Source organism: Trichomycterus rosablanca, chromosome 12 (genome assembly GCF_030014385.1).
Source record: "Trichomycterus rosablanca isolate fTriRos1 chromosome 12, fTriRos1.hap1, whole genome shotgun sequence".
NCBI classification, from domain to species: domain Eukaryota; kingdom Metazoa; phylum Chordata; class Actinopteri; order Siluriformes; family Trichomycteridae; genus Trichomycterus; species Trichomycterus rosablanca.
Genome location: NC_085999.1, coordinates 28,924,416 through 28,942,300, shown reverse-complemented (window position 1 = coordinate 28,942,300; position 17,885 = coordinate 28,924,416).

The following is a 17,885-nucleotide window of genomic DNA, read 5'->3' as shown; positions in this document are numbered from 1 at the left end:
CTCTGTTGTAGGAGTCAAACTGGATACTCTGGAGGAAGTGGCAAAGAAACGGACTCTCAATAAGCTACTTGCCATTATGGACAATGCATCACACCCCCTGCACACTACAGTGGAAAAACAGAGAAGCACATTCAGTGGTAGACTACGATGGCATATTAGGGCCACTGTAATCTCGAAATTGAAACTTAAAAATATTTTTTAAGTCGAAATATTATGAGAAAAGTCAAAAGATTATGAGAATAAAGTCAAAATATTATGAGAATAAAGTCAAAATATTATGAGAATAAAGTCAAAATATTATGAGAAAAGTCAAAATATTATGAGAAAAGTCGAAATATGAGAATAGTCAAAATATGAGAATAAAGTCGAAATATGAGAATAAAGTCAAAATATTATGAAAATGAAGTCAAAATATTATGAGAATGAAGTCAAAATATTATGAGAATGAAGTCAAAATATTATGAGAATAAAGTCAAAATATTATGAGAATAAAGTCGAAATATTATGAGAATAAAGTCGAAATATTATGAGAATAAAGTCAAAATATTATGAGAATAAAGTGAAAATATTATGAGAATAAAGTCAAAATATTATGAGAATAAAGTCGAAATATTATGAGAATAAAGTCGAAATATTATGAGAATAAAGTCGAAATATTATGAGAATAAATTTCTTTATTTGTGAAAGTACGAAAGTATAACAAATCATGAACATCCTTCATTTTAACACAAAGAGATCGCTATGGCCATAATATTTCGACTTTAATCTCGTAATTATTTTAACTTTAATCTCGTAATATTTCGACTTCATTCTCATAATATTTTGACTTTAATCTTGAAATCGAAATTTATACGACTTTATTCTCAAAATCGAAACTTAAAAAAAAAAATTTCTTTAAAGTGGCCCTAATACGCCGTCTCAGTATAGATAGAGCTGCGCTGTGCTAAAGAGCGCCGTGTGAGATATTTTCTTCCCACTGCAGTAAGATTCTACAATGATTCTCCTTATTTCAGGAACACTACAGATCTCCTGCCGCCCGAATGGTGTTGATTTTTTCTTTTTTCTGTGCAATATATTTTTGTAAATAAACATATCTTTTTCTTTAGTGCAATAATACCTATGCTGCTGTTTTTGCTAATGTCTTGTCGTTTGCCTATGTCCTAATATGTTTACTTGTGTTGAATAATGTCTGTCTTCCCTTGTGTAATATACTGCAACACTGCAATTTCCTTCGAGATCAATAAAGTGTTCTTATTTTATCTTATCTAATCTAATCTAAACATACATAAAACCTGACTAACCTATACTAGATCCTAAGCTAAGCTAACAGGATAATACAAAACATGAACAAGGCTAAAGCTAGACAAGACTTCTAAAGAAGATTTCTTAGCAAGGACAAGCGCAAGGACAAGCGCAAGGACAAGCGCAAGGACAAGCACAAACATGAAGCATGACATAGTCAAAGTCTCCATTGTAGGATTGGCAACTGCCTCCTTAAATGCCCTGAGCTTATTGTCTCAGACAAGGTTCAGCTGGGCATAATTAGCTGGGGACCAATCACAAAAGGAGCATTGTCTCGTGGCAAAGAGTGCCCCCAGAAAGAGGGGCGTGGCACATAGGAGCACTCCAGAGCCTGGATTCATGACAACTGTTAGCTCGTGTCGACCAAAAGAACTCTGGTTCTTGAACTGGTTCCGTTCAGGCTTCTCAGAACCTTGGTGCTTTTTAAAGAACAAGTTATTGGGAGCAAATGATGCATCATCAATGGTGGGAGTTGTACAATGGAAATAAATAGTACTAGCATGATGGCGGAGTGTGTATATTACCTGCGAGCATTTGTGCTGTTGTTACAGATGTTTGTAGGTACAGATGTAGAAGGTCATACTGTGTGAGATGAATGGTATGTGAAAAGGCTTTATTTGCAGATGTTTAAGATAAACGATTGAAAAAAATAGCAGCCATGTAATTAGTGTATAGTCAGTCAGCATTTGTATATGCATACAAAAAAATTGACATTTATATTTTATTTCTATATTTTACACTGATCAGGCATAACATTATGACCACCTTTCTAATATTGTGTTGGTCCCCCTTTTGATGCAAACTGTGATGCACTGTGTATTCTGACACCTTTCTATCAGAACCAGCATTGACTTCTTCAGCAATTTGAGCTACAATAGCTCGTCTGTCAGATCGGACCACACGGGCCAGCCTTCGTGAGCCTTGGAGCCCCATGACCCTGTCTACCACTGTCTAGGGTTTACCACTGTTTTTTCCTTGGATCACTTTTGATCGATACTGACCACTGCAGACCAGAAACACACCACAAGAGCTGCAGTTTTGGAGATGCTCTGACCCAGACGTCTAGACATCACAATTTGGCCCTTGTCAAACTCGCTCAAATCCATTTTTCCTGCTTCTAACACATCAAGTTTGAGGATAAAATGTTCACTTGCTGCTTAATATATCCCACCCACTAACAGGTGCCGTGATGAAGAGATAATCAGTGTTATTAACTTCACCTGTCAGCGGTCATAATGTTATGCCTAGTCGGTGTAAATTGTCTACAACTTGACACGCCTACAGATGAAGCCATGGTGTGCTCCTAAATAACTAAATAACTAAATAAAATAATTGATGTAATCCCGAAGCTGTCATGCTACTACAGTTGATCGTATGCTTTGTTTGGCCAGGATCCGATCAGACGTACATCCCTCTCCGGCTGGAGCGTCATCATTCTTCTCTGCATTCTTCTGTCGTTCTCATTCTCTCTTCGACGGAGGCGGCAGAAGGAGAAAAACTCACTCACGGCCTCTGTAACAGCAAACTGACAGCTCATTACCTCTGCTGCAATGGAGTTCAATTCTGTGGGATCTATTAATCTATTCGGCCACGTTTGCTTCTCTGCAGCTGTCCCCTCTCCCGCCCCTGCACTTTCATTAGCCGGAACAAAACGGTGCAGCACAGAAATTATTAAAGACAATCAAACGTTGCTCCTCCAGGGCCATTTAATGCAGATTCCATTATTAACATCATCATTATCATTAATACGCTCTAAGATGGAGGTCTGTGTGTAGGGCGCACCGGCAACAACACTGAATTCCTAATCTCGTTGGCGAAGGTGGGTTCTCTTGAATTTGCCTTCTAGAAGCAAATAACTGGGAACCCTAGATAGCAAATGATCAATGGCTCATTCTCTGCCCACAATTACCAACTTTATCTGGTCGTATACTGCAATGGGCTCATTAAACTTCGGCTGACAGAATACAGCCACAACTAGACCTTGATAAAACCATATCTAAGCTATTAAATAGACCATAAATTACTGTTGGTCTGGTTTCCATTCTAATTTGAAGTGGCCCAAATTCTACTCTTCATTTAGGTCATTACTGGATAAGCAATATAGCTCTGGTTTCCTTCCACAGTCTAAAGACATGCAAGTTAGGTGAACTGGAGATACAAAATTGGCCGTGATGGTGTTTGACACTGAACTTGTGTAGCCTGTAACTACCTGTCCTGTCATGAATGTAACCAAAGTGTAAAACATTACACTAATCTACACTCACTGTCCATTTCATCAGCTCCACTTACCATATAGAAGCACTTTGTAGTTCTACAATTACTGACTGTAGTCCATCTGTTTGTCTACATACTTTTTAGCCTGTGTTCACCCTGTTCTTCAAAAGTCAGGACCCCCACAGGAAGACTACAGAGCAGGTATTATTTAGGTGGTGGATCATTCTCAGCACTGTAGTGACACTGACATGGTGGTGGTGTGTTAGTGTGTGTTGTGCTGGTATGAGTGGATCAGACACAGCAGCGCTGCTGGAGTTTTTAAACACCTTACTGTCACTCCTGAGAATAGTCCACCAACCAAAAATATCCAGCCAACAGCGCCCCATGGGCAGCGTCCTGTGACCACTGATGAAGGTCTCGAAGATGACCAACTCAAACAGCAGCAATAGATGAGCGATCGTCTCTGACTTTACATCTACAAGGTGGACCAACTAGGTAGGAGTGTCTAATAGAGTGGACACTGTATTTAAAAACTCAGCGGCAGCAGTGCTGCTGTGTCTGATCCACTCATACCAGCACAACACACACTAACACACCACCACCATGTCATTGTCACTGCAATGCTGAGAATCATCCACCACCTAAATAATACCTACACTGTAGTGGTCCTGACCATTGAAGAACAGGATGAAAGCAGCTTAAAAAAGTATGTAGAGAAATAGATGGACTACAGTCAGTAATTGTAGAACTATAAAAGAGGTGGTTTTAATGTTGTGGCTGATCAGTGTATGACCAAAGGTAAGAAGACATCACTCCTATTTACTGAGTACAGCAACACCAATTGATAAAAGGTGTTAGTCATTTTATAAAACAAGTAGCAAAGCCATTTTCTGTTCAGTGATGACTGTTCCCACTGACATGACAAGTTTGGTGTTTTGGAACTGTGGCCTACACAAATCCATAACCTTAACCCTATTAATCACCTTTAGATCTTCTTTTTCAACATCAATGACCTACCAAATGCTTTTTTGACTGTATGGGTAGAAATTTCCAGAGACTGGGATATTCCAACTGTTATAGCTGCAATGTAGGGGCGGGGTTCAACGACACATTAATGCTCAAGGTTTTGAAATAGGAAGTTCAACAAGCGCCAAGTCTGCTTTCGAATTCACATTAGAAGAATACGTCTTTCTCAGCTGCTCTGACTGCACAGGGAGTGAAGGCACGCCAAACAAAAATGAGATTTTTACCTCCAAGGATTTTCTATTGACTTTACATAATGTGATCAAGCTCAAAACAAACAAGCAGCCACCGATTCTTTTACATAGTGTAGCAAAATTGTACACGACAAGAGATCTAATAACGGGTCTGAGTGACCGTCACTTAGACTAACGTAGCATAAAAAAGCATTCTTCTGTAGAAATCGACTCAAAGGAGAGGCTCTGTGGATGGGTGGCACTAAGGCTTTTGCAGACAGGTCATTAAAACGATAGACATATTGAGTCCAAGTCAGACTAATGTGTAGCGGTGCTGGTTCAGAGCTCAGAAAATGGAACAGCCAGGAAAAAAAGTTCGGACCTCATTTTCCTTACAGTTTTACAAGCCAGCTATACACCAACCAGCCATAACATTAAAACCACCTCCTTGTTTTTACACTCACTGTCCATTTTATCAGCTCCACTTACCATATAGAAGCACTTTGTAGTTCTACAATTACTGACTGTAGTTCATCTGTTTCTGCATGCCTTGTTACCCCCCTTTCACTCTGTTCTTCAATAGTCAGAACCACCACAGAGCAGGTGGATCATTCTCAGCACTGCAGTGACAATGACATGGTGGTGTGTTAGTGTGTGTTGTGCTGGTATGAGTGGATCAGACACAGCAGCGCTGCTGGAGTTTTTAAATACAGTGTGCACTCACTGTCCACTCTATTAGACACTCCTACCTAGTTGGTCCAGCTTGTAGATGTAAAGTCAGAGACAATCGCTCATCTATTGCTGCTGTTTGAGTTGGTCATCTTCTAGACTTTCATCAGTGGTCATAGGACGCTGCCCATGGGGCACTGTTGGCTGGATATCTTTGGATGGTGGATTATTCTCAGTCCAGCAGTGACAGTGGGGTGTTTAAAAACTCCAACAGTACAACACACACTAACACGCCACCACCATGTCAGTGTCACTGCAGTGCTGAGAATGATCCACCACCCAAATAATACCTACTTGTAGTGGTCCTGTGGGGGTCCTGACCGTTGAAGAACAGCATAAAAGGGGGCTAACAAAGCATGCAGAGAAACAGATGGACTACCATCAGTAATTGTAGAACTACAAAGTGCTTCTATATTGTAAGTGGAGCTGATAAAATGGACATTGAGTGTAGAAACAAGGATGTTATGGCTGATCAGCATATATTCCTTGTGCCAGGCACATCTGTAGCACATACTGCAAATCTGGTGGACCAATATTATGTTGCTAATGACGATGCCTCATTCAGACAGTGCCGTGGCAGAAGGGTAATTCCTCATCCAGCCGTCAGATGTGGCCAATGGTGACTGGTTCTCAGGGCTCATTTAGATAAGAAGTGGAATTGTTTCCTATGTATTGTGGTGGTGCCATATAGCTTGCCGCTTAGCTTACCCTCAGAATTTCAGCGTTTGCCTGGTGGAACTTTGAGCCAGCTTGTCGTTGACCTTTTCAAAGCGCCTCCAATGGGTCGAACTGTTTGAAATGACGTAGTAAAAGCGACTCGGAGTACGAACATAGAGGAGAAGCAGGAGAGTCTAAAACACTTACCGTGGCTTAATGTACCAAAACAACGACCTAGGAACACCAATGTTCTCTCAATTATTACTTGTTATAAGTTCTCTCTACTGCTGAAATGACCAACCTGTGGTGTAAAAGGAAAATAATAATTTTTAAGTTTTTCCTCCCATTTAAACCTATTATGAGGAAAAAGCTTGTTTTTTTCTTCCTTTTGAACCACAGGTTGGTCATTTTAAAAGTAGAGAGAACTTAGGACCAGTAATACTTGAGAGAAGTTCAGTGTTTCTCGTAGTTTTGGTACATTAAGCCACCATTAAGTTTAAAAGCGAATCACCACACAGTGAGGAAAAATACAGCTAACTTTAGATACAAGTAGATGATTTCTAAGTAAATTTGATGAATATTCATGTCATGGTACACTTTTAATAATTTTTTACCACACCGCTTAAGCCAAGCGCTGAGCAAAGCCACAATTTGGGCCTAGCCTTGTGGTGAGCAAAGCACAAAACTCTTTATATCTGAATGCCCCCTCAGTGGTGCCTAACATTGCTCTCAAGAGTCTGGTGGGCTAGCAGATTAAACTGCTGTAACGTCTGAGCACCCCCCGCCCCATACTTCACTACATTTTCAAAGCAAAGTGGCTATTTTGACTCCAATCTATCTTTGTTACTGAGTGTATTAATAGGACTGGATGCATTCCCATTTTCTCAGCTCAGTTCCAACAAAGCTGATATCCTATTAGCATGAGGTGCTCAAAGCTGGCTATTGATATTCATGGAATTCTATTCAAACCTTGACAAACAATCAAAACCTGGGTGTTATTTTTGACCCACTGTTTAACTTTAAAGCCTTTTTGTCTACATAACATAACAAGACTTCATCTTTGAGTCAGTATAAAAGATGCAGAATCTTAAATTTATGCTTTTATGACTTTAAGAATGGACTTCTGCAATGTCACCACTCAACTGCAGTACATTTAATACCCAGCAGCTAGAATACCTACATTAAGATATGTTCCCATATCACCCCCATTATGTACAGGCTTCATTGGTTACCGCTCATGGCCCCCATTCAATACAAACTACTTCTTCTAACCTACAAAGTTCTTCATGGTGTTATCACTCCCAAACTCTGGAATTCACCCCAAACAAAGGAACTACAGTATAAGGAATTATAAAGGTCTTTCAAATCACAGCTAGAAGCTACTTTTTTCTTCCAAATTTTGCTTTGGTCTAAATTCTGCTTTAGTTTTTATGTTGTTGAGTATTGTTATAATTAGTTATATGTCTGTTCTAAAAATTTTTAATTTTCAATGAGCTTGGAAAAGATGCTATTTAAATAAAATATATTATTATTAATAATAATAATAATAATAATAATAATAATAATAATAATAATAATTATTATTATTATTTCATTTCTTTTTTATTGGAGTAAAATAATAATAAAACATGCTCATGTGTCCCAAACCTCACCCTAATGATAATAATAATAATAATAATAATAATAATAATAATAATAATACTTTAATATAAAAAACAAAGCAAAAAGAAATAAAATAATAATAATAATAAAATAATTATTATTATTATAAAATAATAAAAGTAATAATAATAATTATTATTATAAAATAATAATAATAATAATAATAATAATAACCGTTATTATTATTATTATTTGATTTCTTTTTGCTAGTATTCTGATCTTAAGAGTGTAAGAATAATAAAAATTGCTGTGTCCCAAACCTCACCCTACTAATCAGTGTGGAATAATAAGTGCTCTTCTAGTTGTTTTGGTACTATCCACATTATTGCTGGAACAAATCTACTGTTGCAACACTAACTTTTCAAATTAGTTTTATTTTTGACCAATTCTAGGTGTAAAATATATTCTTTGTGGCCAAAAGTATGTGGACACTACGTATTTTTTTTCCTGTAGTGTTCTATCAGTTCTATAATATAAATTATATGCCTTCAGGTTTGTGGCAGCAGTTTACGAAGGACCTCGACATCTCTGTGCAAAATCCCAAAAAACACAGACTGAGACTTGGTTTGAAGTGAAGGAACTTCAGTGGCCTGCACAGAGCCCTGTCATCAACCCTACATAATAGTTTTGAATGAAATGAACATACATTGTAAGCCAGGCCTACTTGGGCAAACTGAATAGGAAACAATGTCCACCGACCATAGAAATGTGGAGGCTGTTATAGATGCAAAGTATTGATGACTATGGATTTGAAATATGATGTCTAACAAATTTGTGGTCATGTGTCTACATAATTTTAGTATTCACAGTTTTATAAATTGAATCTCACTCAGAGCTTTGAAAGACTAGAAATGCAGCCTGAGGAGTAAAAGCAGTGTCCCTATAGTAAGGGAGTGATAGAATAACTGCAGGGTACAGACAGTACAGTGCGGCAGGTGTGGTACATAATAGGCACGAACAAATGGTGAGTCTTTGGTGAGAGGACAGAAATAATGAGGGGATTGAGGAGAAATGAAAGATCGCTGCTCAAATGGCCTGAGGGGAAAGAAGAGCTGTGGAGGACGCAGCACTTCTCGCCTGTTCCTGCGTTTTTATTTTATTATCTCTTCCTTTCTCTTCTGTTAGGACTAAAATCTGTGATTATAACCCAATATTCTATGTCAGCTCATTTATTGCACCCATCACAATACAGTCATCATTGTGGACATTTAAGTATAACTATGCTGGACATCCCATTCCAAACCTACACTGATCAGCCATAACATTAAAACCACCTGCTTGTTTCTACACTCACTGTCCATTTTATCAGCTCCACTTACCATATAGAAGCACTTTGAAGTTCTACAATTACTGACTGTAGTCAATCTGTTTTTCTACATACCTTTTTAGCCTGCTTTCACGCTGTTCTTCAATGGTCAGAACTCTCCCAGGACCACCACAGAGCAGGTATTAGAGCAGCAATAGATGAGTGATCGTCTCTGACTTTACATCTACAAGGTGGACCAACTAGGTAGGAGTGTCTAATGGAGTGGACAGTGAGTGGACACTGTATTTAAAAACTTCAGCAGTGCTGCTGTGTCTGATCCACTCATACCAGCACAACACACACTAACACACCACCAACATGTCAGTGTCACTGCAGTGCTGAGAATCATCCACCACCTAAATAATACCTGCTCTGTGGTGGTCCTGGGAGTGTCCTGACCATTGAAGAACAGCGTGAAAGCAAGCTAAAAAGGTATGTAGAAAAGCAGATTGACTACAGTCAGTAATTGTAGAACTTCAAAGTGTTCCTATATGGTAGGTAGAGCTGATAAAATGGAGACAAAGAGGTGGTTCTAATGTTATGCCTGATCGGTGTATAGGTAGTTAATATCAAGCTGCCCCTTCTTTATGGTTATAAATGACTTTATTTCCTTTTTTTGAGAAGTGTGTTGGTTGGACTTTGTGCCCATTCAGTGAACAAAACATTTATGGGGTCAGTTATCGATGTCACACAAGGTCTGTCATGCAGAAAACTACTTCTCATTGCAGCATTTCAATCATCTTAAAGGTGTTCAAGTAGGGTTAAGGTCAGGGCTCTGAACAGGCTACCAGAGTTCCTTATTACCTGGCTTCTGTGCAAAAGAGCACTGTCTTATTGGAACAGGAAAGGACCTTCAGCGACTAGTTGCTCAGCACATTGGTCAGTTGGATGCACATCACTGATTTGTGTGGCAGAAATAGGTATCCAGCTGGGGTATCTTTTGGCCATAGTGGTATTTTAGCATTCTTTTCCCCAATTTCCCTCCCAATTTGGTTGTATCCAACTACTTGACTGCATTACTCCTCCTCTATACTGATGTTGATCTCCACCTTAACTGAGGAGAGTCATGACTAACACACGCCCCCTCCGACACATGTGCAGTACCCGACGGCATCTTTTCACCATGAGGTGAGTTCATATGGGTTTCAGATTTGCACAAGAGTCAGCACTGATTCCCATTACCCCCGTCTCTGTGTAAACTGCATCTACAATGACTGACTGTAGTCCATCTGTTTCTCTGATGTTTTTCAATGGTCAGTACCCCCACAGGACCACTACAGAGTAAGTATTATTTGGGTGGTGGATTATTCTCAGCACCGCAGTGACAATGACATGGTGGTGGTGTGTTAGTGTGTGTTGTGCTGGTATAAGTGGATCAGACACTGCAGCACTGATGGAGTTTTTAAACACCTCACTGTCACTGCTGGACTGAGAATAGTCCACCAACCAAAAATATCCAGCCAGCAGTGTCCTGTGACTGATGAAGGTCTAGAAGATGACCAACTCAAACAGCAGCAATAGATGAGCGATCGTCTCTGACTTTACATCTACAAGGTGGACCAACTAGGTAGGCGTGTCTAATAGAGTGGACAGTGAGTGAACACAGTATTTAAAAACTCCAGCAGCACTGCTGTGTCTGATCTACTCATACCAGCACAACACACACTGACACACCACCACCATGTCAGTGTCACTGCAGTGCTGAGAATGATCCACCACCCAAATAATATCTGCTCTGTGGGGGGTCCTGACCATTTAAGAACAGCATGAAAGGGGGCTTACAAAGCATGCAGAGAAACAGATAGACTACAGTCAGTAATTGTAGAACTACAATGTGTGTATATGAATATCTGTCCAATTACTAAAATCACTCAACAGCTCTCTGTATCATGCTTCAAGACTCACTAAGTGAAACAATGAATGAGACCGCAGTGATATAGCTACATTTTATAATTATTAATAGAGTCCCTGTGCCAACCAGAGACCCCATAATAATCCAGTGGAATGTTCAATGTAGCCATGCATTATGCAGAGGGATTAATTGAAAATGGCAGCTCAGGGAGAGCAAGGTGGGGGAGGGGTGCATTGCGTTTTGAAACGGGTCTGGATTTAAAAGTGGATTTTTTTCCCCCTAAACGGTTCTTTGGGCTTGTAATTCTGTCAGATTAATTCATGGAGAGTGCAGAGTGGGGGGTGTTTTGATGAAATGCATTACCTTATTACTGGTAGGCGAGCGAGGCGGACTGTGCACTGGAAGGAAGTACAGGCTATTCTGCATTAAGAAAAAGAGCATCAGTTAACTATACTAATCCAGTTTACGAAGAAAAATAACACTCAAACTTCAAACAAGGATAATGTCCTTTTTTAAAATAGCTTTTCACTGGCATCTTGGTGCACTCCCACATACAATCTGTGCTGTCTAGTTCCCAAATCTACTTTCCCTTGTGTGTGTTTATCTTCACCTGATTCCAAATGCATTGTTCAGCCATTTAGTTATTGGCTGTAAAGAAGTGTTTACGTGTTTACTTGTTGGCATAGTCTTTGCTCTCTGCTGAGCACTTGTCGACTAAATGCACAAATTGGTTTAATTAAGTAAACTTGTCTAGTGTTTATGTAATGTATTGGACTAGATGAGACAAGAGGGGCGGACACACACACAGAGACGTTTAACAAAAGCATTTAATAATAACAACAACAGACATAAGACAAGTTTCAACAGGACCAGACGAACACATGACCTATGCTAATTGCTAATGCTAACACTAATCTAAACACATAAACAATGCTAAAACTAAAAGCTATGCTAACTGCTAATGTTAATTGCTATACATGAAACATAAAACCTATGCTACTGCTAAAGCTAAAAACAAGAAACAAGAACATAAACAGTCCTAAATCCTAAGCTAACACATGCAACCTGACTAACACAAGACATGAACTAGACTAAACAAGACAAGAGCACAGAAAAGAGCACAAACTTACAAGAGCCTGAACTAAAAAGAAGCATGGACTAACAAGAAGCATAGCAAAACCAAACCAAATCAAACAAACCAAATTCAAAAGCAAAAATACATGAGCTAGGAACAAACCGCCATGATCAAGGCGAACCAGTGCAGGATCCATAGCTACCTCTTAAATATCCTAAGCATTACCTCTCAAACTAGGTGCAGCTGTGGATACTTAGCATGGGACCAATCATAGAGAGGGGTGTTGGCTTCAAACCTAAATGAAAACACACCTCTAACATGTGCTCCTGGAGGTAGAGGCGTGGCACGTAAACAGTGTATTGTTGAAGTAGCAATGAATTTAATTTCTTGTTTGCTTCTTTTGAGTGGTATTAAATCTACAGTCCTAAAAATGTTTGTATCTTCATTTAAGAAGAAAACAAAGATAATGACTGGCCAGGAGTTAATGGTAAGTTTGGAGGCTTCAGTAGCAAACAAACCCAAATTATGATTTCAAGTTTTATTTAAAAGACACTTCAGGATTTATAAAAAAAAAAAAAAAGCAGTACACAAAGTCACCAAACAGTCCAAATTTAAATTAAAAATGATACAAAAATAAATAAATAAATTAATTTATTTATTTTTGTATATTTAATTTTTTTTTTTTTTTTTTTTAATTTTTAATATTAATTAATTTATAAACAATAAAAAAAAAGATAAATAAAGGAAATAAATTAACAAGGCTTTGCACCCTGACTGGGAGTATCAAGTCCTTTTATAAGATGTACTTAACACGTCCATATATCCAGTTTTACGGCGGATGGACCATTTTTTCATCTGCCCATCCACCACAACACACCACGCAATACCTGGACAGACTATACCTGGACCTATTTGTCCTCTTTTGGAAGTTAACCATATGCTTGTAACAATGATAATTAATTTTACCAATTTCATTGGCCTACGAACATGTCAAAAGAAATGGTAATAGGGTAATAATGAATTATTACTAAGATAATAATTGTGTGTGCTGTAGACATGCTCAAGTCCTAAGACATGCAGTCAGGCCAACTGAAGCTACTAAAATTGCCCTAAATGTAAGTGTGTGTGTGAGAGTGTTAATATGTGTGTGTTTGCCCTGTGATGGACTGGCAACTTTTCAACTATTTGCTTAATGAACCAGACCCACCACAACCCTGACCATGATAAAACAGTGTTAAAAGAGACAATAAATGAATTAATAAATTAGTTAATAGTGTCATTGATTCTACAAGCTCATTTCACACTGCATCACTTCACAGGACTGATGTGCCTGATGTTTCCTTTAATAAATCCGCTTCTGAGAAATGTGCGACAGCAAAGAAGCAGAAGCCATATTCGCCCCTGACCCTTCTCATCTGTTCCTCTGTGTGCCATTTTCATATTGCCCGTGATGGACAAGACATGTTCCGCTCAGGGGGGATGTTGGCACATCACATAGGCAGAGCTGCACCAGGCTGACATCTGATGACATTTTCTTGCGCAATTAAAATGCCAGAAGGGCTAGTCACAAGAAGCTTAAAATAACCATTAAAAAAGATATCTGCAGGTTAACTAGCATAGTACAGACTTCAGAAACCGTAAAAAGAGTCCATTAATGTTCGAACAAGAGTTTTGACCTGGCTCTGCTTTCTAGAAAGGGTTTTGAGTCACTGAATAATAATAACAATAACAATAAAAATAATAATAATAACAATAATAATAACAATATTAATAATAACAAAACAACAACAACAATAATAATTTTAATAATAATAATAACAATAGTAATAATAATAACAATAACAATAAAAAATAATAATAATAACAATAACAATAACAATATTAATAATAACAAAACAACAACAACAACAATAATAATAATATTAATAATAATAATAACAACAATAGTAATAATAATAACAATATTAATAATAACAAAACAACAACAACAACAATAATAATATTAATAATAATAATAATAAAATAATGATAATAATCACAACAATAATAAAAATTACAATAATAACAATAATAATAACAATATTAATAATAATAATAATAATAATAACAACAACAATAATAATACTAATAATAATAACAACAATAATAACAATAATAATAATAATAACATTTTTGTCCATGTTTTAGTCAGACATTTATTGGTTACTTTTTCAAAGTTGTTTTTGTCTTAAGTCTGTTTGACAGAATTTAAAACATTGAGTTAAATACAAATGCTATTTTGATTAACTAGGCACAAATGTCCACAGTCATACACCAAAACCTTATAGACTAACCTATCAGAAAAATAAAGTATTTTATAGCCACATATAATAAAGGGGGTGTCAATTATTGAATGCACAAATTAATTTTATAACAATTCTAAGATAACTAACGTCTCATGCTGGATGAAAGGAGCTGACTCACAGTTGACATTCCAATTAATTATTTATCATTAAAGTGTTCAGTGTAGTTGAGGTTGAGATCTGTTCCTTTACACCAAACTCATCAAACAAAGTCTTTATAGATCTTGCTATGCGCACAGAGGCACAGCCATGCTTGAAGAGGACAGGACCTTCCCCAAACTATTGGCAAATTGTTTGAAGCATATAATTTGTTTGATATAATTGATTACATACAACTGTTAGCAGTGAGTGTTTCTTAAACACTACTAGTTAGCTTTGGAATACACTATATGGAAAAAAAGTATTGGGACTCCCTTTTAATTTTTAATTCATGTGTTTCAGCCACAACTAATGTAGTTTAGGAAAGGGCCTTTCCTGTTCCAGTGGCCTGCACTCAGCCCAACTGAACAGCTTTGAAAGGAACAACATCAATTAAGGCTTTCTTAACCAACATCAGTGCATCCATCCAAGTTCCTCTTGTTATAGCTGTTATTTTGTTTTAATACCATTTGTTTTTAAAATAGGATATACAACAAGCTCATGATCATTTGTCCAAATACTTTTGGCCATGGCCATATATATAACAATAAAAAGGGAGTCAGGAAAGAAAATGCATAAACAAGTAAGTAGGTGACAAAGTGCACCCTTCCAGAACAGAAGAATATGCATAATGTGAGGTCCAGGTAATTATTCGCATGTTAAATAGATCTCATCAGAAGGCACTTTGCATGCATATGTTAATTACGGAGGTTAAGGCATTATAAATAAAAAAATAAAACACTGGAGCATTTGATTAGGAAGACAGCATGATTAAAACAACTCATTTACAGGGTATTTGGGGCACGAGCATGGCAGTGCATGGGTAATAATGCTGCCTAATAAAAAACCTGTTTAGAATTTGGGTGTAAAAAACAAACAACACCAACCTGACAAAGGTTTAGAGTCAGGCCCATTATTATGGTAATTATAATGTTTTTCTCCTCGAAGAACAATCAAACAAGATATATTTAACTGTAATTTCTTTACACAACAACAACAAAACACATACAGTAAAACAATACAAACCCAATTCTAAAAAAGTGGGCTGCACCGAGGCTCAGTGGGTAGCACTGTCACCTCACAGCAAGAAGGCCCTGGGTTCGATTTTCACGTAGAGCGGTCTGGGACCATGCTGTATGGATTTTGCATGCTTCCCCGTGTCTGTGTGGATTTCCTCCAGGGCTTCCGATTTCCTCCCATAGTCCAAAGACGTGAGTGTGGGTCAGCGTGAGTGTGTGTTGCCCTGTGATGGACTTGCAACTTGTCTGGGGTGATTCCAGCCTTTCTCCCAATGAATCGAACCCACCTAAACTATAAATAGAACAAAGTGATGCTTTTATCCAAAGCGACGTACAATTGTGACTGTACACACTCCGAGCAACTGAGGGCTGAGGGCTCTGCTCAAAGACCCAACAGCATCAATCTGCCAGATGTGGGACCACAGAGTAGGTATTATTGGGTGGTGGATCATTCTCAGCACTGCAATGACATGGTGGTGGTGTGTTAGTGTGTGTTGTGCTGGTATGAGTAGATAAGACACAGCAATGCTGCTGGAGTTTTTAAACACCTCACTGTCACTGCTGGACTGAGAATTTTCCAAACAAAAAATTGAGTCCTGTGACCAGTGATGAAGGTCTAGAAGATGACCAACTCAAACAGCAGCAATAGATGAGCGATCGTCTCTGACTTTACATCTACAAGGTGGACCAACTGGGTAGAAGTGTCTAATAGAGTGGACAGTGAGTGGACACAGTATTTAAAAACTCCAGCAGCGCTGCTGTGTCTGATCCACTCATACCAGCACAACACACACCAACACACCACCATGTCAGTGTCATGCAGTGCTGAGAATGATCCACCACCTAAATATTACCTGCTCTGTAGTGGTCCTGTGGGGGTCCTGACCATTGAAAAACAGGGTGAAAGCAGGCTAAAACAGTATGTTGAGAAACAGATGGACTACAGTAAGTAATTGTAGAACTACAATGTGCTTCTATATGGTAAATGGAGCTGATAAAATGAACTCTTGCTGGGGTTATAAGCTGGGCTGACACAACTGTTTCAGTCTCTAAATGTCCTTGAGTGGCCCAGACTTGAAGTCTTTTAAATATCTATGGAGAGACGTAGTGACAGCAATTTACAGCTGTTCTCAAGACTGTCCAGCGTGTAAATTGTGTAAATTGAAAAAGTGTAAATTGATGAGCAAAAACAATTAGAATTATAATCAAATAAAAAAAACTTCAATCCCTAATTGCAGTACCTTAGTGCTGTTCCATCATCTAATAGTAACTATCTACGTTAAATGATCACTGTTAAGTCCTAGAAGGTTTCTGATTTTTTAGTTTTGGCAAGTGAAGCGGAATCTCATATATCATATCATAGCACCAGTAAAATATTCCTTCCAGTCTTTCACAATTCTCTTTTTTTATTGCTTCTTCAAAGTCATTCCTTCCTCATGAACACAAAAAAAGAAATCTGTCATTATCAGTATCATATCCACCCTGATTCCCGAGTCCTGATGATGAAGACTGAAGGCAGTAAATCTTTAAAAGACTGACAGAAGGATTTTTCGGAAAGCTTTATTATTTGCATGTTGGAAATGTCTTGCATCACACTTAGAGGAAGAAAAAGTTCAATAATTTTTTTTGAAAGCACATCCACCAACATTCTTATTTTTGTTTGTTTTTCCTGAAGTTACTACAAACTTTTTTAACAGCTTTTAACACAAAATCTTTCTGCTTTTTGATAGACATTAAAACCCTCAGTATTGAGTAGGGATGTAACGATACACTGTACTTATGATGCGATGCGATGCGATTCACAATACTGGGTTCACGATACAATTTTTCCCCGATTTTTTTAAACAAAATTAAATTGAAGACAAATTATTTCAAAAGTTTCCTTTTATTATTTCTCTTAAAAAAAAAATTAAATATTGTATTTGTGCTTATCTTTTATTTATCTAAATAATGATCGCCCTTTTATTTCTGAGGTAGGTACAAACTATGCAAAATCATGCTGCACATTTCACTTTTTGTCTAAAAAAAAACAAATCCCACATTAAATAAATAAATAATACAAATAAAGAAAGTATCCTCACATAAATACATTTGGCTGGAAAATTTCGAACCTGGCAACCCTGTAGTGACGTCAACCAGGCGAGGTGAATAGCGCCAGTGCCCTCTGCTGTTTAAAGTGAATATCGATTCATTATACAAGTAAACCGATTAGAATCGTTACAATGTGAATCGATTTTTAACTGTCTTGTGGTGCATCGTTACATCCCTAGTATTGAGCTGTGGGGTGCTAGAATTTTAGACGCTAAGGTGATGCAACAGTCTAATACAATTACACAAAACCATGAAGAGTTCTTGGTCTTGAGTCTTGGTGGTGTTACAAGCTTAGCAGGTAC